Source organism: Hypanus sabinus, chromosome 1 (assembly GCF_030144855.1).
Source record: "Hypanus sabinus isolate sHypSab1 chromosome 1, sHypSab1.hap1, whole genome shotgun sequence".
Taxonomy (NCBI): domain Eukaryota; kingdom Metazoa; phylum Chordata; class Chondrichthyes; order Myliobatiformes; family Dasyatidae; genus Hypanus; species Hypanus sabinus.
The window spans coordinates 12,269,986-12,292,443 of NC_082706.1; the positions used below are offsets into that span (position 1 = coordinate 12,269,986).

Below are 22,458 nucleotides of genomic sequence, written 5' to 3' on the forward strand. Positions count from 1 at the left end.
CGGTATATGATTTCAGCCTGAAGTACCGCCCAGGAAGCCGGAATGTCAATGTGGATGCTTTGTCTCGTCGGGAGCCGGGGGAGGAGGAGAGTGACGAGGAGTGGGAGAGTGTCCCTGCCCCTGGAGTGAAGGCCATGTGTCAGTTTGCTATCACCGTGAAGGCCGAGGGAAGAGGAAGGCTGGAGCAAGCCGTAGACCATTTGGGGGTCTTTGACGACGCCATACCCCTAGCTTACCGTGACCTGACCACACTGCGGACTAAACAGTTGCCGGAACTGAGTCCGGGGGAAGTGGTTGCTGCTCAGCAGAATGACCCGGGTCTTGGCACTGTGTGGAGAATGGTAGAGAAGGGGGATGTGGCGTTGGCTGAGAAGGCAAAACACCCGTCCATGCCTCTGTAATTGAAGGAGTGGCCTCGGTTAGAATTAAAGAACCAAGTCTTGTACCGGGTCACGGCACCTCAGGACCAACCCCGCCGTTGGCAACTGGTCCTGCCGGAGAAGTATCGGCAGACTGTACTCCAGGCCTTGCATGATGATTCTGGACACTTGGGGTGGAAAAGACCTATGGATTACTCAAAGACCGGTTCTACTGGCCCCGGATGAGGGGGGAAGTCGAAGAATACTGTAGGGGATGCAGTCGTTGCATCCGGAGGAAGACCCTGCCAGCGTTGGCGGCTCCACTGTCGCACTTGCAGAGTGCGGGCCTCTGGACTTGATATGTATGGATTTTCTGTCGGTTGAGCCTGACTCCAGCAACACCGCGAATGTCTTAGTCATCACCGATCATTACACTCGCTATGCTCAGGCATTTCCCACTAAGGATCAGAAGGCGATGACAGTGGCGAAGGTGTTATGGGAGAAGTATTTTGTTCATTATGGCCTTCCCAGGCGAATCCATAGTGATCAGGGGTGGGACTCTGAGAGCCAATTGGGGTTGAGAAATTATCACCCACAGGGTATCCTCAGCCTGAGAGGTTCAACAGGACCCTTTTGGATATGCTCAGGGACCTGGAGATTGGGCAGAAAAATAAGTGGAGTCATCATATTGGACATTTGGTCCACTGTTACAATTGTACTCGCAATGATGCTACAGGGTACTCGCCTTATTATCTGATGTTCGGGTGGGAAGCGAGGTTGCCCATTGACTTATGTTTTGGGGCTGAGGTGGGTGAATTTCCCGGGAAGCCCTATCTAAAGTATGTGTCCGACATGAAGAGGGAGTTACAGAGGGTGTACGAGTTGGCCGAGGCGGCGACTACCAAACAAAATCAGAGGAATAAGATGAGATATGATCAAAAGGTGAAGTTTGCCCAATTATTGCCGGGCGACCGGGTCCTTTTATGGAATTTGGGATTCCCTGGTAAGCACAAGTTGGCAGATCGATGAGAGCCAGCCCCTATTAGTAGAGAGCCAGATGCCGAATCTACCAGTTTACCGGGTGAAACCTGAGGATGGAAAAGGGCCTATCAAGATACTCCATCAGAATCACCTGCTGCCCCTGGGTCAAGCGGTGCGGGTGGACAAGGAGCCAGAGAGGGAGGCTGTGCCTAGTACAAGGACTCTGCCAGGGTGCGGAGCGAGGGAAGAGGCTGCTGCTGAAGAGTGGGGACGGGTCCCTAACCTGGGAATGGCTACCGATTCGAAAGATGACGACTCAGATGAGTGGCCCCTGTTCCCATTCGCTGGCGCTCCAGTACCAGAAGAGGAGGCTCCTGGCCCTTCCCCTACTGAGTTAGGTGAGAGGAGGGAAGGTGTTGATGGTCAGATGGAGAGGCAGCCAGCATTGGGCGGAGAGAGGGTGGAACCCGAACATGAGCCAGAGGGTTCTCAGGTAAGGGGGGAACCTTGACATGAGGGCATGACATTTGCTGGTGGGGGGTGAATGTACAATGTACTATGTATGTAATCAAAATGGCTTCTTTGGATTGCTAGAGTAGGAATGCTTTTATGTCTGATAAGTGTTTTTTCTCGCAGTTGTTTAGCTTTGAACTTGCTGATATGGGGATTGTATTCATTTGTTAACCAATGGGGAATGTTATTTTGTCTTGTGGGGCTGGGAGCTTGGGGGGGTTTCGCGGTCTTTTGAGGGGAGGCGGGAAGGAGACGGCGAGGAAGGTGGACGTGCGCTGCACTGCTCGGTCGACCACTGGGGTGGTCCCAGGTGCAAGGACGTGGAGGTTGGAGGAAAGCGACGAGGGGTCGGATGGTTCGATGGTTGAGCTCCAACGATGTGCGCTAATCTGACCAAACTTTGATAAGTTGGCGCCTTTTGATTTATTTTCTTTTCCTTCATATATACTGTATTGCATAGTACTCTTTTAGTTTTAGTAAAACCTTTGAAGTGTATTCTGTAATGGTATCTGGTGTGAGTTTGATATTGTGTGTGTGTGTGTGTGTGTACGCGCGGCATAAACTTGATTCTCACAGCACCTGTGTGTACGGGAGGTGGGGTTGGTGAGTGGCTGGATCTCCTTTTCCCCTAGACATTTACCAGCCTGCTGGGTAAGTGTTACACTGACGAGAGGGTCAGTGTAAAAGTCAAATATATCAATTAGTTGAGTGGTATTGCAACAAAAACCTGGCACTCAACGTCAGTAAGACAAAAGAGCCGATTGTGGACTTCAGAAAGCATAAGACGAAGGAACACAAACCAATCCTCAAAGAAGGATCAGAAGTGGAGAGAGTGAGCAGTTTCAAGTTCCTGGGTGTCAATATCTCTGATGATCTAACCTGGACGCAACATATTGATGCAGCTATGAAGAAGGCAAGGCAGCAGCTGTATTTCATTAGGAGTTTGAGGAGATTCAGTTTGTCACCGAAAACACTCAAAAACTTCAAAAACTGTTACGAATGTACTGTGGAGAGCACTCTGACTGGATGCATCACCTTCTGGTATAGTGGTAGGGTGGGGCTACTGCACTGGATTGAAGTAAGTTGAAAAAACTTATTAAATTAGTCAGCTCCATCATGGGCACTAGCCTCCGTTAGTATCCAAGACATCTTCAAGGAGTGATGCCTTAGGAAGGTAGTGTCCATCATTAAGGATTCCCTTCACCCAGGACGTGCTCTCTTCTCATTGTTACTGTCAGGAAGGAGGTACAGGAGCTTGAAGGTACACACTCAATGGTTCAGGAACAGCTTCTTCCCGTCTGCCCTCAGATTTCTGAATAGTCATTGAACCCATGAATATTACTTGTTTATTTCTATTATTTTTGCACTACTTATTTTAACTTTACTATCTAATAGACACACACACACACACACACACACACACACACACATATTTACTGTAATTCAGATTATTTTCTCTATATTTATCATGTATTTCATTGTACTGTGGCTGTAAAGTTTACAAATTTCATGACATATGCCGATGATATTAAGCCTGATTCCAATTCTTCATATTCAGATGTGGTACTGTAGCGGTGTGCTACACGCAGCGCTAAAATTACGACACAGAGTCGGTAACTGCAGTCGAAGGAAAAAAACTTTATTCGAAAACTTCAGCCTCACTTTTAAGCCTCTGTCAACCGGCCCCCCATGGCGCAGAGGCTCCAAAGCTCTGTGCTCGCAAACCCCCGTAGGCTATCTAATTGTGAGTCGGTTCGGATACGCTAGGAAATGGGTCGCCACAGTACCTTTATTCAAGAAGGGCAGCAGGGATAAATGAGTTAGTTGTATATCTATGGGGCTGGCATAAGTGGTTGGGGAGACATTAGGAAAAAAAATCCTTTGGTAAAAATATTAATCAATATTAATCTTGGAAACCTAATGATTAATGAAAGTAGTGATCTTGGTTTTGATCATGTCTGAACAATTGAGTTGAGTTTTCTGAAGAGTTAAGGAAGTATACAGAGGAAGTCATTTGTGGTTGATGTTGCTCGTGTGGATCTCAGCAAGAACTTTGACAAGGTCCCATATGGAGATCCAGTTCAAAAGATTGAAGCCCAGGACAAATACATAATTTGTATACAAAACTGCTTTGGTAATAAGATGGTGGAAGGCAGCTTTTTGATTGTCACACTTGATCAAAGCTGGTACGTTTACAGTTTTTTAATATGCATTAGTTATTTGGATTTGAATGTCAGAGGCGTAATTGCTCATTACACAGATGACACAAGAATTGGTGTTGTTGATAATGAAGAGGCTGAAGGGCAAGTGCATAAATTCATACCACATTATGATGGAGTAGGTATTTGTAATCTTTTCCCTGTGACAGAGGTGTGTAGATTAGAGGGCATGGGCTTAAAGCTTAAAACATAGAACATACACTCAGTGTCACCGTTATCAGGTACAGGACTGGAAACCAGTTTCGTCTTCTGCGGATGTAGCCCTTCACTTCAAGGTTTGACTTGTTGTCCATTCAGAGATTCTCTTCTGCACACTACTGTTGTAACACGTGGTTATTTGAGTTAGTGTCACTTTCCTGTCAGCTTGAACCTGTCTGGTCATTCTGTTTTGACCCCTATCATTAATAAAGGCACTTTCAGCCACAGTACTGCCACTCACTGGAATTTGGTTTTGTTTTTTGCACCATCCCCTGTAAACTCCAGAGACTGTTGTGCGTGAAAATCCCAGGAGATCAGCAGTTACTGTGATACTTACAATCATTCCATGGTCAAAGTCACTTAGACCACATTTCTCCCCCATTCTGATGTTGGGTCTGGACAACAACTGAATCTCTTGACCATGTCTGTGTTGCTGCCACATGATTGGCTAATTTGCATTAATGAACAAGTAAACAGGTGTACAAGTACCTAATAAAGTAGTCACTGCATGTAGAACATGGAAAAGCAAGGCAATCTGCAGGCCCTTCAGCCTATAATGTTGTGCCAACCTTTTAACCTGTTCCAAGATCTATCTAACCCTTCCTTCCATATTTCTTTCATCCACGTGTCTATCTAGAAATCTTTTAAATGTCACTAATGTATCTAATTCTACCCCCACCACTACCAGTGCTCCATGAACCCACCATTCTCTCTGTAAAAAAAATCCCTGACATGTCCCCTCCAAACACCTTAAAATTGTGGCTTCTCATTTTAACCATTACTGCCCTGGGAACGATAAACACTATCTGTCCACTCTATCCAAGTCTCTTATCATCTTAGACAACTCTATTAAGTCACCCCTCATCCTCCTTCACTCCAAAGAGAAAAGCCTTAGCTCACACAACCTATCCTCATAAGACACTCTCTCTAATCCAAACAGCATCTTGGTAAATCTGCTCTGCCTTTCTCTAAAGCTTTTACATCCTTCCTATAATGAGGTGACCAGAACTGAACACAATACTCCAACTGTGGTCAAACTAGCTTTTTAGAGTTTTGAGGAAAAGGAGGGGGATCTGAAGAAGATAGTGTTTTTTCACCCAGTTGGCAGATGGAGTTTAATGCTGAGAAGTGTGAGGTTCTACATTTTGGCCGGAATAATCCAAATAGAACATACAGGGTAAATGGTAGGGCATTGAGGAATGCAGTGGAACAGAGAGATCTAGGAATAACAGTGCATATTTCCCTGAAGGTGGAGTCTCATGTAGATAGGGTGGTGAAGAAGGCTTTTGGAATGCTGGCCTTTATAAATCAAAGCATTGAGTACAGAAGTTGGGATGTAATGTTAAAATTGTACAAGACATTGGTAAGGCCAAATTTGGAATATTGTGTGCAGTTCTGGTCACCGAATTATAGGAAAGATATCAATAAATTAGAGAGAGTGCAGAGACGATTTACTAGGATGTTACCTGGGTTTCAGCGCTTAAGTTACAGGGAAAGGTTGAACAAGTTAGGTCTCTATTCATTGGAGCGTAGAAGGTTGAGGGGGGATTTGATCGAGGTATTTAAAATTTTGAGAGGGATAGATAGAGTTGACGTGAATAGGCTGTTTCCATTGAGAGTAAGGGAGATTCAAACAAGAGGACATGATTTGAGAGTTAGAGGGCAGAAGTTTAAGGGAAACACGAGGGGGTATTTCTTTACTCAGAGAGTGATAGCTGTGTGGAATGAGCTTCCTGTAGAAGTAGTAGAGGCCAGTTCAGTTGTGTCATTTAAGGTAAAATTGATAGGTATATGGACAGGAAAGGAGTGGAGGGTTATGGGCTGAGTGCGGGTAGGTGGGATTAGGTGAGATTAAGAGTTCGGCACGGACTAGGAGGGCCTAGATGGCCTGTTTCCGTGCTGTGATTGTTATATGGTTATTTGAGTTATTTGAGTGCTTCATTGGAATTAGAAACACGCCCCCTAAGTGGGGTGATGGGGGGCAGAGACTCATCATATAACATGTAGGAAGTATCCAGGTGGCCATTTATATAGTCAAGTCGTTGGCAACTACGGACAACTGCCAGAAATGGGGACAGGTAGAAACAGGTATTTGATGACTTCGATGAACAAAAGGAGCCACCTTTCTCTGATTTTCCTGCGTGATAATTTTATTTTATGGACTTGCTACTATATTGCGTGGTGGGTGGAGATACGTCTGTACCAAAGGAGGTGTAAGCACTCCATCCACCCCCAGCCCCACTAGCCTGCAGATCACCCTTGGGCAAGGTGCGGCACCTGCTTAACCCTTGATCAAGGGTACATGAAGTCATGGGAGCAGGTGGTGGATGGTCATATGAGCAGCTGGTGCAGATCACAAGTCCTGGTTATGCAGCTACAGATGCTAGGAAAGCAATCTCTGAAGACTGTTGATAATGTCTGGGGTCACCCATCTTTGTAAAAACACTGCTCAGAAGAAGGCAATGCAAACCATTTCTGCAGAAAGTATTGCCAAGAACAATCATAATCATGGGAAGACCATGATCACCCACGTCATACAACTTGGTACTACTGCAAACTACTGTATTATGGACTCCAAATCAAGTCCCACTAACTATTTGAACTTGCACCTGTAGATGCCATCTCTTCCCCTGTGTTTCACTCCAGAAGATAAGGGAGATGCTTCTTATGAGGCATCACTGGCTACAGGCAGAGGAGATCGTTGCTGTGTTGATGGCCTGAGTGACTAGTTGACAAGGACGAAACGAACAGTACAGAGTACAATGTTAGCTTGATAACATGCTAGGGTAGGAGTGGTTAGACCTGCAGCATCATGGGTTCAGCTGCCCAGGTTCAGTCCTGACATCCAGGGTTCTCTATGTGGAGTCTGCACATTCTCTCTGTAACTACTCGGGTTTTCTCCTGATCTTCTGGTTTCATCGCACTTTCCAACAACATCCAGCCTGAGAGATTACATGGCCTTCATAAACTGAACTCTAGCGGGTAGGCTAAAGTCAAAAGGGCATTGGTGAATATCCGAAGGAGAGTAATGCAGTGGTTACTGTTGTTTGTTTATTTATTGAGGTACAACACAGAGGAGGTCCTACCGGTCCTTCGAGCCATTCCGCCCAGCAATGCCCTGATTTAATCCTAGCCTAATCACAGGACAATTTATACTAATCAGCTAGCCTACCAACCAGTACGTCTGCGGATTGTGGGAGGAACTGGATCGTTCTCGTGGGAAGAACATACAAATTCCTTACAGGCAATTAAAACTACATCACACACACTCCTTACAGGTAATTCTGCTTACGGGAATTGAACCTGGGTCACCTGTACTGTAAAGCGATGAGCTAACCACTACGCCACCTTGCTGCCTTAACTCAAAACATTAATCTAATTTCAAACAACTCACACAAAACACTACAGGAACTCAGCAGGTCAGGCAGCATCTATGGAAACAAGTAAACAGTCAGCGTTTCAGGCTGAAGCCCTTCTCCAGGACTGAAAAGCAGGGGGGGAAATTCCAGAATAAAAAGGTGAGGGGAGGAGAAAGAAACTCGCTGGAAAGTGATAAGCGAAGAAATGGAGGTTTGGCTTCGACTTTATTTAAGAGAGGCACACACATATCATGGGATGTTGTATGTATTTAACATATTTTTGCATATAACCCTTAATTAATTGTTTAAATGAACATGAATGCTCAATCAACCTATCTCTATATATATGATTACCCAAATATTATTGAAATATTAAATACACAACAGTCAGCACAACACTTTGCAGTATCAACGACCTGGGTTCAATTCCCGCCACTGCCAGTAAAGAGTTTATACATTCTCCCCATGACAGCTTGGGTTTCCTCCGGGTGCCTCAGTTTTCTCCCACAGTCTGAAGATGTACTGGTTGGTAGGTTAATTGGTCATTATAAATTTTTCTGTGATTAGGCTCGGATTTAAGTCAGGGCATTGCTGGGGGGGGGGGGGTGTGGCTTAAAGGGGTGGAAATGCTTATTCTGCACTGAATCTCAATAAAATAAAAAAAGTAAACTGAAGATGACATGAAAATATGAAGCAAGGAACTTATGGGTGGCTCCTCTAGGAGTTGACAGGCACTAGATGGACTGAATGGTCTTCATCACAAAGCTGATGAAGTTGCCGCCTCAGGGCTCCAATGACCTGAGTTTGATCATGACCACTGGCATTGTCTGCGGGGAGATTGCATATTTCCTCTGTGATTTACTGACACTCCAATTTGGTTCTGTGTCTGAAAATGGTATTGATATTCGCACTGGTTTATTATTGTCACATTAATTAATTTATAATTTATTGAGATATAGTGTGCAATAGGCCCTTTTGGCCTTTCGAGCCATGCCACCCAGCAATCCCCCAATTTAACCCTAGCCTAATCACAGCACAATTTATAATGACCAATTAACCTACCAACCGGTTCGCCTTTGGACTGCGGGAGAAAACTGGAACACCCAGAGGAAACCCATGAGGTCATGGGGAGAATGTACAAACTCCTCACAGGCAGCGGTGTGAAATGAACCTGGGTCGCCTGTACCCATACCGCCCCAAGTGATGGGACAGCTTACAATGACCAATTAACCTACCCAGTAGGTCTTTGGACTGTGGGAGGAAACCCGAGCACACAGGGAAAACCCACGTGTTCCATGGGAAGTACATACAGATTCTGTACAGATGGTGCCAGAATCGAACTCTGACCTCTGAAATGCCCCAATCTGTAAGAGTATTGCACTAACCGCTATGCTACTATGGTGGAAGGGAAAAACGTGTCTACAATACCATTCCTGCAGATCAGATCATTACACAGTGCGTTGAGGTAGAACAAGGATGTTGACAGGATTTGAGGGGCTGAGTTATAGAGAGAAGTTAGACAGGCCAGGACTCTATTCCTTGGACCACAGGAGACTGTGATGTGGTCTTGTGGAGGGGTGTAAAATTACAAGACAGGATGAGTGCTCACCATCTTTATACCAGAGTTGAAAAATCAGGAACGAGAGGGCCAAAGTAATTTCTAAGGTAAGAACATGTTCGGCACAGCTTTGTGTGCAGAAGGGCCTGTATTGTGATGTAGGTTTTCTATGTTTCAATGAGAGGGCACAGGTTTCAGCTGAGAAACAAGAGATAAAATAGGACATTGAGGGGCAACTTTTTTGACACAAAGGGAGGTGTTGATGTGGAGTGAGCTGCCAGAGGAAGTGGCTGAGGCCGGTGCAATAACAGCTTGTAAAGGAAAGTTGGACAGTACACAGATAGAAAGGTTCAGGAGGTTATGAGCCGAATACTGATAAATGAGCTAACATGAGGAAATCTGCAGATGCTGGAAATTCAAGCAACACACACAAAATGCTGGTGGAATGCAGCAGGCCAGGCAGCATCTCTACGAAGAAATACAGTCGACGTTTTGGGCTGAGACCCTTTGTCAGGCCTAACTGAAAAAAAGATAGTAAGAGATTTGAAAGTAGGAGGGGGAGGGGGAAATCTAAAATGATAGGAGAAGACCACAGGGGGAGGGATGAAGCTAAGAGCTGGAAAGGTGACTGGCAAAAGGGGTACAGAGCTGGAGAAGGGAAAGGATCATGGGACAGGAGGCCTAGGGAGAAAGAAAGGGGGAGGGGAGCACCAGAAGGAGATGGAGAACAGGCAAGGAGTGATTGTGAGAGGGCAGAGAGAGAAAAAAGAAAAAAAAGGAGAGAAAAAAGGGGGAGGAATAATAAATAAATAAATAGATAGATAGATAGATAGATAGATAGATAGATAGATAGATAGATAGATAGATAGATAGATAGATAGATAAATAAATAAGGGATGGGGTAAGAAGGAAGGAAGGGGCATTTACGGAAGTTAGAGAAATCAATGTTCGTGCCATTGGGTTGGAGGCTACCCAGACGGAATATAAGGTGTTGTTCCTCCATGGAGTATACAACAGTGAGATACAACCTGTTCTTCCTGAGGCTGGTGGTACGTGATTTCAGCCCTTTGTATCTTCTGCCCAATGGAAGAGGGGAGAAGGGAGGATGACCAGGGTGGGTGGGGTCTTTGATTACAGGGACTGCTTTAATGAGACAGTGAGAAGCTCAGACAGAGTCCATGGAGTGGAGGTTGTTTCCGGCTTCCTTCCCTGGACTCTGTCCATTCTTCTCACTGCATCAGTAAAATCTTCCCTAGTATTCAGGTGAGTGGTATGCTCTGGGGTAAACTGTTGAGAAAGGGCAGAGAATAAAGAGGATCATTGTGAGAAAAATGTGCTTCATGTTCAAAATGATTTACTGCACTCAGTGGCCCATTTCCACATCATATACCCCAGGTACTCACTGAGATGTACAGAATCACCCATTTTGAGATGAAAGCAGGACAGAGAGAAAAGCCAATTCAATTGATAAAATTAAACCATAAGACCATAAGATTTAGGAGCAGAATTAGGCCCTTTGGCCGATTAAGTCTGCTCCGCCATATCATCATGGCTTATCCATTCTCTCTCAGCATCAGTCTTCTAGCTTCTCCCCATATCCCTTTGTCTTAAGTATACTCAGTGACTTGGCCTCCACAGTTGCCTGTGGCAACGAATTCCATAGATTCACCACGCTCTGGCTAAAGAAATTCCTCATCATCTCTGTTCTAAATGGATATCCCTCTATTCTGAGGCTTTGTCCTCTGGTTTTAGACACCGCACCATAGGAAGCATCCTTTCCGCATCCACTCTATTGAGACCTTTCAACATTCGGCAGGTTTCAATGAGATCCCTCCCTCATTCTTCTGAATTCCAGTGAGTAGAGGCCCAGAGCCAGCAAACGCTCCTCATATGATAAACCTCTCAATCCTGGAATCATTTTCGCGAAACCATCTCCAATGTCAGCACATCCTTTCTTAAATAGGGGATAAGAGATGAACTACTCAGAAGAAACATTTAAAATGATCAGAAAATAAATCACAGCAATAAATATTTCACACGACCCTCCCTATCATGGCTGATGGGCAGTCTCCCAGTGACCACTTTATTAGATACCCCCACTTGTTAATGCAAATATCTAACCAGCCAATCATGTGGCAGCACTCAACGCATGAAAGTATGCAGACTGGGTCAAGAGTTCAGTTGTTGTTCAGAATCAAACATCAGAATGGGTTTGAAGTGTGATCTAAGTGACTTTGACTGTGGAATGATTGTTGGTGCCAGACGAGGTGGTTCTGTATCTCAGAAACTGATTAACTCTGGGGATTTTCATGCATAACAATCTCTAGAGTTTACAGAGAATGGTGTGAGAAACAAAAAACATCCAATGAGTGACAGCTCTGTAGGTGAAAGCGCCTTGTTAATGAGAGCGGTCAGAGGAGAATGGCCAGAGCAGTTCAAGCTGACAGGAAGGCAACAGTAACTCAAATAACGACAGTGGTGTGCAGGAAGGCATCTCTGAATGCTCAACACGTTGAACCTTGAAGTGGATGGGCCACAGCAACAGAAGATCACACTAGGTTCCAGTCCCATACCTAGGAAAGTGGCCACTGCATGTCTTTCAGCATACAGTTAAGCTGCAAAAACACTTCTTTCCCGGAATCAATGGAGTATCGATGGCTGTAAAGCGAGCAGATGCTCAGAACACAATGAGTTCACTGCACCTCATAAATAGAACAGAGATTGTGTGCAAATGATTGACAGGGGCCAAGTGATAATTTTAACCCTGAGAGTTCAGCAAAGATCTCTGAATGATTTTACAGTGAACGGATTGACTGCAACCAACAAATTAAAGAGCGAACATATCCAGTGTATAAACATCGATTGACGGTTCAGTGGAGATTCCCTGGGGTCCACTCATCGCTGAACCTAAATTGGAAACAGATGCTTCCCCATTGAACTGACAGAATTGGCAGAAGCCAGAGGCCTGCTTTGGAACTGAGATAAAATTTAAGGCAAACTTTGTCAATTACAAACTGTCGAAGTGACATTGTAGATGACATTATAGATATAGAGCTGAGTGAGGGGGGTGGGGATGGTGGGACATGAACATTAGATTGTGACCTTTTGTACCTCTTGTCAAATACCAAGATTCATGGAAGGCAGAGCAAATCTGTCAGTGCTCATGCATCAAGTGTAACCTTATTGGCCACTGGTTAAATTGCAAAGAGGTAATTCTTAGTTCTTAATCAATCATTTTCCCTTCTACTCGCTGTCAGATCTGCTTTGTACTTCCAACATTTTTCAAGAGGGTTTCTGACATTGCTTTGGAAAGAGAATATGTTGACATCGCATTCTGATTCCAACTTGGCTTTCTCCTTTTGTTTTGCCTATTGGCAGAACATTTTCTGAAAGCCTAATGCTTTCCTGATAAAAACATAGAAAACCTACAGCACAATACAGGCCCTTCGGCCCACAAAGTTGTGCCGAACATGTCCCTACCTTAGAAATTACTAGGCTTACCCACAGTCCTCTGTTTTTCTAAGCTCCATGTACCTACCCCGAAGTCTCTTAGAAGACCCTATCATACCTGCCTCCACCACCGTCGCTGGAATCCATTCCGCGCACTCACCACTCTCTGTGTAAAAAACTTACCCCTGACATCTCCTCTGTACCTACTCCCCAGCACCCTAAACCTGTGTCCTCTTGTGGCAACCATTTCAGCCCTGGGAAAAAACCTCTGACTAACCACACAATCAATGCCTCTCATCAAGATGTCTTCAGAAACCAGTTCAACAATGCTGGAAATCCAAGGCAACACACACAAATTGCTGGAGGAAGTCAGCAGGTCAAACAGCATCTATTGAAATGAATAAACAGTCAATGCTTCAGGCAGAGAACCTTCTCAGTCCCAAAGAAGGGTGCTGAAATATTGACTGTTTAGTCATTTCCACAGATGATGACTGACTTGCTGAGTTCCTCTAGCACTTTATTGTGGTCACCTTCAAAGCAAGACATCCAATGTATCAAATTTTCCATAATTATCAGCCCAGATATTTTAAGCAGATAATACCTGGTGAAGACTTAAAGTAGCACTCCATTATAGAAGTAGAGTCAGGATCAGCTTTAATACCACTGTCATCATCAACATGATGTGCCGTGTCGTATGGTCACAACACAGCAGCGATCTCCTCTGCCCGTAGCCAGTGATGCCTCATAAGAAGCATCTCCCTTACCTCCTGGAGTGAAACACAGGGGAAGAGATGGCATCTACAGGTGCAAGTTCAATAAATAGGGGGACTTGATTTGGACTCCATAATACAGTAGTTTGCTCAGTTCATTATGTGCCATGTCGTATGTATGACGTGGGTGATCGTGGTCTTTCCATGACCATGATTGCCCTTGGCAAATTTTTCTAAAGAAGTGGTTTGCCATTGCCTTCTTCTGGGCAGTGTCTTTACAAGATGGGTGGCCCCAGACATTATTAATACTCTGCAGAGATTATCTGCCCAGCATCTGTAGTCGCATAACCAGGATGCCAGCCGCTCATATGACCATCTACCACCTGCTCCCATGGCTTCACATGACCCTGATCGGGGGCTAAGCAGGTGCTACACCTTGCCCAAGGGTGACGTGCAGGCTAGCGGAGCAAAGAGCAAAGGATCTCTTTCTTTGGAAGAGATGTACCTCCACTCCAGCACCCATTCACTGACATATGTCTCACAGTTTGTTGTTTTGCATCAGCATTAGAGTGTGAAATTTTATTTATTTATTGAGATTCTGTGTGGAACAGGTTCTTCCACCCCTTTAAGCCATGCCACAAGCAAACCCCCAGTTTAATCAGAGCCTAAAGGCAGGACAATTTACAATGACCAATTAACCTACCAACTGGTCCATCTTTGGACTGTGGGAGGAAACCACAGCACCTAGAGGAAAAGAAGAGTGCGAAAGTAGTGAAGTAGTGTTCATGGATTAGTTCATTGTCCATTCAGAAACCTGATGGCAGAGGGATAGAAGCTGCTTCCAATCCTGTCATTGCCCCTGGCTGTACTTTAAACATAAACATAGAAACATAAAAAATAGGTGCAGGACTAGGCCATTTGGCCCTTCCAGCCTGCACCACCATTCATTATGATCATGGCTGATCATCCAACTCAGAACCCTGTACCTGCTTTCTCTCCATACCCCCTGATCCCTTTAGCCACAAGGGCCATATCTAACTTCCTCTTAAATATAGTCAATGAACCGGCCTCAACTGTTCCCTGTGGCAGAGAATTCCACTGATTCACCACTCTCTGTGTGAAGAAGTTTTTCCTCATCTCAGTCCTAAAAGGCTTCCTCTTTATTCTTAAACTGTGACCCCTCGTTCTGGACTTCCCCAACATCAGAAACAATCTTCCTGCATCTAGCCTGTCCAATCCTTTTAGAATTTTATATGTTTCAATAAGATCCCCCCTCAATCTTCTAAATTCCAGTGAGTATAAGCCTAGTCTTTCTTCATATGAAAGTCCTGCCATCCCAGGAATCAATCTGGTGAACCTTCTCTGTACTCCCTCTATGGCAAGAATGTCTTTCCTCAGATTAGGGGACCAAATCTGCACACAATATTCTAGATGTGGTCTCACCAAGGCCTTGTACAACTGCACTAGAACCTCCCTGCTCCTGTACTCAAATCCTTTTGCTATGAATGCCAACATACCATTTGCCTTTTTCACCGCCTGCTGTACCTGCATGCCCACCTTCAATGACTGGTGTACAATGACACCCAGGTCTTGTTGCACCTCCCCTTTTCCTAATTGGCCACCTTTCAGATAATAATCTGTTTCCCTGTTCTTGCAACCAAAGTGGATAACCTCACATTTATCCACATTAAATTGCATCTGCCATGAATTTGCCCACTCACCTAACCTATCCAAGTCACCGTGCATCCTCTTAGCATCCTCCTCACAGCTAACACTGCCGCCTAGCTTCGTGTCATCCACAAACTTGGAGATGCTGCATTTAATTCCCTCATCTAAATCATTAATATAAATTGTAAACAACTGAACCTTGCGGTACCCCACTAGTCACTGCCTGCCATTCTGAAAAGGTCCCGTTTACTCCCACTCTCTGCTTCCTGTCTGCCAACCAATTCTTTATCCACATCAATACCATACCCCCAATACAGTGTGTTTTAAGTTTGCACACTAATCTCCTGTGTGGGACCTTGTCAAAAGCCTTTTGAAAATCTAAATATATCACATCCACTGGCTCTCCCTTATCCACTCTACTAGTTACATCCTCAAAAAATTCTATAAGATTCGTCAGACATGATTTTCCTTTCACAAATCCATGCTGACTTTGTCCGATGATTTCACCTCTTTCCAAATGTGCTGTTATCACATCTTTGATAACCGACTCTAACATTTTCCCACCACCGATGTCAGATTAACCGGTCTACAATTCCTTGGTTTCTCTCTCCCTCCTTTTTTAAAAAGTGGGGTTACATTAACCCTCCAATACTCAGGAACTAATCCAGAATCTAAGGAGTTTTGAAAAATTATCACTAGTGCATCCACTATTTCTTAGGCTACTTCCTTAAGCACTCTGGGATGCAGGCCATCTGGCCCTGGGGATTTATCTGCCTTTAATCCTTTCAATTTACCTAACACCACTTCCCTATTAACATGTATTTCCCTCAGTTCCTCCATCTCACTAGACCCTTGGTCCCTTACTATTTCCGGAAGATTATTTATGTCCTCCTTAGTGAACACAGAACCAAAGTAGTTATTCAATTGGTCTGCCATGTCTTTGTTCCCTATGATCAATTCACCTTTTTCTGACTGTAAAGGACCTACATTTGTCTTGACCAATCTTTTTCTTTTCACGTATCTATAAAAGCTTTTACACTCAGTTTTTATGTTCCCTGCCAGCTTTCTCTCATAATCTTTTTTCCCTTTCCTAATTAAGCCCTTTGTCCTCCTCTGCTGGTCTCTGAATTTCTCCCAGTCCTCAGGTGTGCCGCTTTTTCTGGCTAATTTATATGTTTCTTCTTTGGACTTGATAATATCCCTAACTTCCCTTGTCAGCCACGGGTGCACTACCTTCCCTGGTTTATTCTTTTGCCAAACTGGAATGAACAATTGTTGTAGTTCATCCATGCGATCTTTAAATGCTTGCCATTGCATATCCACCGTCAACCCTTTAAGTATCATTTGCCAATCTATCTTAGCTAATTCACGTCTCATACCTTCAAAGTTACCCTTCTTTAAGTTCAGAACCTTAAGTTCTTTAAGTTCTTTGTTTCTGAATTAACTATGTCACTCTCCATCTTAATGAAGAATTCCACCATATTATGGTCACTCTTACCCAAGGGGCCTCGCACGACAAGATTGCTAAGTAACCCTTCCTCATTGCTCAATACCCAATCTAGAATGATCTGCTCTCTAGTTGGTTCCTCAACATGTTGGTTCAGAAAACCATCCCGCATACATTCCAAGAAATCCTCTTCCTCAGCACCCTTACCAATTTGGTTCACCCAATCTATATGTAGATTGAAGTCACTCATTATAACTACTGTTCCTTTATTGCACTCATTTCTAATTTCCTGCTTAATGCCATCCCCAACCTCACTACTACTGTTAGGTGGTCTGTACACAACTCCCACCAGCGTTTTCTGCCCCTTAGTGTTATGCAACTCTACCCATATCAATTCCACATCCTCCAGGCTAATGTCCTTCCTTTCAATTGCGTTAATCTCCTCTAACCAGCAATGCTACCCCACCTCCTTTTCTTTCCTGTCTATCCCTCCTGAATATTGAATATCCCTGGATGTTGAGCTCCCATCCTTGGTCACCCTGGAGCCATGTCTCTGTGATCCCAACTCTATCATATTCATTAATAACTATCTGCACATTCAATTCATCCACCTTGTTACGAATGCTTCTCGCATTGACACACAAAGCCTTCAGGCTTGTTTTTACAACACTCTTAGCCCTTATACAATTATGTTGAAAAGTGGCTCTTTTTGCTTTTTGCCCTGGATTTGCCTGCCTGCCACTTTTACTTTTCACCTTACTACTTTTTGCTTCTACCCTCATTTTACACCCCTCTGTCTCTCTGCACTTGTTCCCATCCCCCTGCCACATTAGTTTAAAGCCTCCTGAACAGCAGTAGCAAACGCTCCCCCTAGGACATTGGTTCCAGTCCAGCCGAGGTGCAGACCGTCCTATTTATACCGGTCCCACCTCCCCCAGAACTGGTTCCAATGCCCCAAAAATTTGAATCCCTCCCCATTGCACCATTTTTCAAGCCACGTATTCATCTGAAGTATCCTCCTATTTCTACTCTGACTAGCATGTGGCACTGGTAGTAATCCAGAGATTATTACCTTTGTGGTCCTACTTTTTAGTTTATCTCCTAACTCCCTAAATTCACCTTGTAGGACCTCATCACGTTTTTTTTACCTATATCGTTGGTACCTATGTGCACCACAACCACTTGCTGTTCACCTTCCCATTCCAGAATGTCCTGCAGCTGCTCAGAGACATCCTTGATCCTTGCACCAGGGAGGCAACATACCATCCTGGAGTCTCGTTTGCGGCCGCAGAAACTCCTACCTATTCCCCTTACAATTGAATCCCCTATCACGATAGCTCTCCCACTCCTTTTCCTTCCCTCCTGTGCCACAGAGCCACCCATGGTGCAATGAACTCAGCTGCTGCTGCCTTCCCCTGATGAGACATCTCCCCCAACAGTATCCAAAACAGTATATCTGTTTAGGAGGGAGATGACCTCAGGGGACTCCTGCACTACCTGCCTACTGCTACGCTGTCTAGTGGGAAGAACTTTGGAGGGAAGAACTCAAAGCATAAACTTCTTTCCAAATAGCAGCCACAAACAGTTCTGACACCAAGAATAATATTGGCCACTTGATAACATATTACATCATCAACATGACAAATCATTAGATCAACTATTCTATTTAGAACCCCCACAACCCCCTCTACTACCTGCGTCACTGCACTGTAAGTATGTTAAATCACTTGGTATAATGCTGTTACTTTTTAAATATATACTGGAATTTATGTATTTATTCATACTTTATATCCATGCTTTAACTTATTTTTATATAATTCTTTACTCTGTATAATTGTCCAACATTGTCCTTTTTTGTTTCAAGTATTGCCAACACACCACCACAAATACCTTATACATGTAAATGTATATAGTGAATTAAATTGATTCTTGAACCTTGAAAATGTGATCAAAAATCAGAATGAATTAGACTTCTTTTATGGTCCATGAATTATTGTTCAAGTACAAGGTATGGGGGTACTGGGGTTGGAGCTACTGCACAGGACTGCAGTAGGCCCAAAGACGTAAACTTAATCAGCTCTATCATGGACATGAGCCTCTGTAGCATCCAGGACATCTTCAAGGAGAAGTGCCACAAAAAGACGGCATCCATCATTAAGGACTCCCATCACCCAGGACATGCCCTCTTCTCGTGGCTACCATCAGGAGAAGGTAGAGAAGCCTGAAGGCACACTCTCAGTGATTCAGGGACAGCTTCTTCCCCTCTGCAATTTGATTTCTGAATGGACATTGAACCCAGGAACACTACCTCACCACTTTTTTAATTTCTGTTTTTGCACTACTTATTTAACTATTTCATATACATATATACTTACTGTAATCCAGAGCTATTTCCCCTATTATCATGCATTTTATTGTAATACTGCCGCAAAGACAACAAATATCATGACCTTTGCTGGTGATACTAAATCTGATTCTGATTCTGAAGAACTGATAATGCTAGTGCTAATTGGTGGAGTGGAGAAGGCTCACTGCATTTGACGCACATTTTCAAGAGGAATTTGAGGCTGCATTGATCTCCTCTCACTGCAATAGTGTATTCGATGAGATCAGTGAGCTCAGAATAGAAGGGAATTACTTGAGTTAAGATACACAAAAAGCTGGAGGAGCTCAGCAGGTCAGGCTGCATCTATTGCAGGGTTTCCAACCTGGGGTCCATGGACCTCTCGATCAATAATATGAATACATGGCATAAAAAAGGTCGGGAACACCTAATCTATAGAGAGAAGTAACGAGTCAATGTTTCAGGCCAAGACAATTAATCAGGACTGGAAAAGAAGGGCAAGGAAGCCAAAATATGAAGAATTTGGGCGGGGGGGAGGGGAAGAAGAACAAGCTGGAAGGTGATAGGTGAAGCTAGGTGAGGGGGAGGTAAGATAGGTGGGTGGGGGAGGGAAGATGAAGTGAGAAGCTGGGATGCGATAGGTGGAATAGGTGGAGGGCTGAAGAAGAAGCAATCTGATAGGAGAGGAGAGTGGACCATGGGAGAAAGGGAAGGAGGGAGGTGATGGGGAGCCATAATGGGAAATTGTTAACCAGACACAGCATGTGCACTGCTGAGAAGGAAACAGAATCATGAGTAAGCCATTCAGCCCCTTTGTTTCTGCTCTGCTTTTCAACAAGAGATCATGGCTGACATTTACTTCAGTGTACAACACCACTTCCTTCACTTACCTCAATTTTCCTAATTCTCTTAGTATCTAAAAATCTATCAAATTGCTCCTTTGGGTCCACTCAGTACCCAAACGTCGACAACCTTTGAGTATCCAATGGTTCATTACTCTCTATGTGAGACCATAAGACCCTAAGATGTAAGAGCAGAATTGGACAATTTGACCCATTGGGACTGCTCCGCCATTCCATTGTGGCTGATTTATTAACCTTCTCTACCCCATTCTCCAGCCTTCTCCCTGTTTTTCTCTTTCTTATTCATCAGTTGAGGGCAACTTTATTCTGGGGGGGGGGAACGAACAAGGGTATAGCAACAACACAAATATGCTGGCTGTTTAAGACCAAGGTGTATGAAATTATTTTCCTTCTACAATGTGGTCTATCTGAAATACTCTGCCCCGAGGATGGTGGAGGGCAGATTATTAGAAGCGACCCACGCGGAGAATGGACGGAACTGAGGTGTGAGGTGAAGGCATTCCCTTTCATTAGAGTATTGGATGAATTCTGAGTATCTGACCCCTGATTCTAAATTTACCTACAAAATGCCGGAGGAACTCAGCAGGTCAGACAGCATCTACGGAGGGAAATGGACAGGAAACATTTTGGGTTGAGACCCTGCATTTGAACTGGAAAGGAAGAGGGGAGATGGCCGGAATACAAAGGTGGGGGAGTGGTGGAGAAAGAGCTGATAGGTGATAGTGAATCCAGATGACAGGGCTATGGGGGTGGGAGGGGGGTGAAGGTTGATAGGCGGATAAGGGAGGGGAGATGTGAGAAGAGGGAGGCGATAGATAGAAGTGACAAAAGGAAATTTCAGAATCAGAATCAGTTTTATTATCACCAGCATATGTTGTAAAGTTAACAAATTTCACAACATCTGCTTGTGATATAAAACCTGATTCTGATTTTGATTTGTTGTCTTTGATGCAGCAGTACAATGCAATACATGATAACAGAAAAAAAAAGTTATTTACAGTAACTATATATATTAAATAGTTAAATTAAATAAGTAGTGCAAAATAAAAATTTTAAAAAGTAGTGTGAGGTAGTGTTCATGGGTTCAATGTCCATTCAGAAATCAGATGGCAGATGGGATAAAGCAGGTCGGACAGCACCTGTGAAAAAGTGTGAACAGTTGATGTTTCGGGCAGAGAACCTTCTTCAGGACTGGAAATGAAGGTGGGTGGGAAAGGTCAGGGGCTGGAGAAGAAGGAATCTGATAGCGAGAGGGACTGTTTACTCTTTTTCATAGATGCTGCCTGACCTTCTGAGTTCCTCCAGCAATTTGTGTGTAATTGCGCTGGATTTCCAGCATCTGTAAGTTTCCTTGTGTTTGCTCAGATCAGCTCTCTGGGGGAAGAAACTTTCAAGATGTTGTGAAATTTTTATTTTAGTAGCCCTATATCTCTTTCCAGAATGGAGCTTTTGGAAAAGGCAGTTTGCTGGGTGGGTAATGTTCACATATTTTCAGTCCATTAACTGATTTATTATCTACACTAGCATATTACCCCAGTACCGAGAACACTTCTTTTGATTAGTGAATTCTTGCAGGGGCTTCAGGAAGACTGTATGCACCATGTCACTTACATTGTCCTTACCTATTCTACTAGTCACAAATTTCTAAAAGAGTAGACAAACAAAAATCTAGATTTAGTCTGCCTAATTGTATTTTTCAACTATCCTGTCACTTCTTCCTAAGTAACAGATTCCAAAGTTTTCTCTTTTGCTGACACTGTTCGATTGTTATGTGACATGTCTATGACGTCATCATTATGTGCCGTGTCTTATGACGTGGGTGATCATTGTCATTCCAAGACCATGAACGTTTTTGGCAAATTTTTCTACAGAATTGGTTGGCCATTACCTTCTCCTGGGTGGTGTCTTTACAAAACAGGTGACCCCCAGCCATTATCAATGCTCTTCAGAGTTTGCCTTCCTGGCATCAGTGGTTGCATAACCAGGACTTGTGATCTGCACCAGCTGCTTGTAAGACCGTCCACCACCTGATCCTGTGGCTTCATGAGACCCTGATTCAGGGGTTGGGGTGGGGGAAGACCAAGCAGGTGCTACACTTTGCCCAAGGATGACCTGCAGGCTAGGGGAAGGAAGGAAAACCTTATACCTCCTTTTGTAGAGACCCTGCCACTCTCAGACTTAAATCCCCATAAATCCTTAGTTTCTCTTTTCCTTCCTAAAGAATGGGTTTATATTGAGCTTCCAATCTAGTGGTACCAATATATAATCTGTGGAATTTTGGAAGATGACAACCAATTACATTTATTGTCTGTATGGTCCTCAAATGCATGGAAATGAGTTGTGAATATTACTGTTAGTCTCCTTACTCTCTCCAATTCTATTTGTTTTCTTACCAATACTCATTTCTTTTAACTCTAACAGCCTTTTAGTGACCATCTGGTCCTTAATTTGGAAATTTAAGGCAGCTGAAGGGACAGGCTGTATTTAGAAGATGGGCCAATCCAGTTTGGAAAAGTAGAAGGTTCCCTTTCAACTGCCCAGCCTTAGAAATTGAGCAAATATGTCCAAAATCTTACTACAACATGTGAGATTACTATCACAAAAAAAATGCACAAAGTGGGAAAAAATGGTTAAGAAAACTGAGAGAAAACATTTTTGCTTTTTGCTTCTTTGTCCTTGACTGCATTGGGTAACACGGTATCATAGTGGTCAGCACAATCACATTATAATGCCAGGGGTCACCGAGCAGAGCTTGATTCTCCTGAACTGTCTGCAAGGACTTCACACCT

General features: G+C 43.9%; 1 protein-coding gene across 1 annotated transcript in view; it reads right to left on the bottom strand.

Annotated features, from left to right (window-relative positions):
* The window catches only part of LOC132391443 (substance-P receptor-like), a 100,879-nt gene that overhangs the window by 19,156 nt on the left and 59,265 nt on the right, over positions 1 to 22,458 (bottom strand). The gene's annotated exons all lie outside the window — the stretch shown is intronic.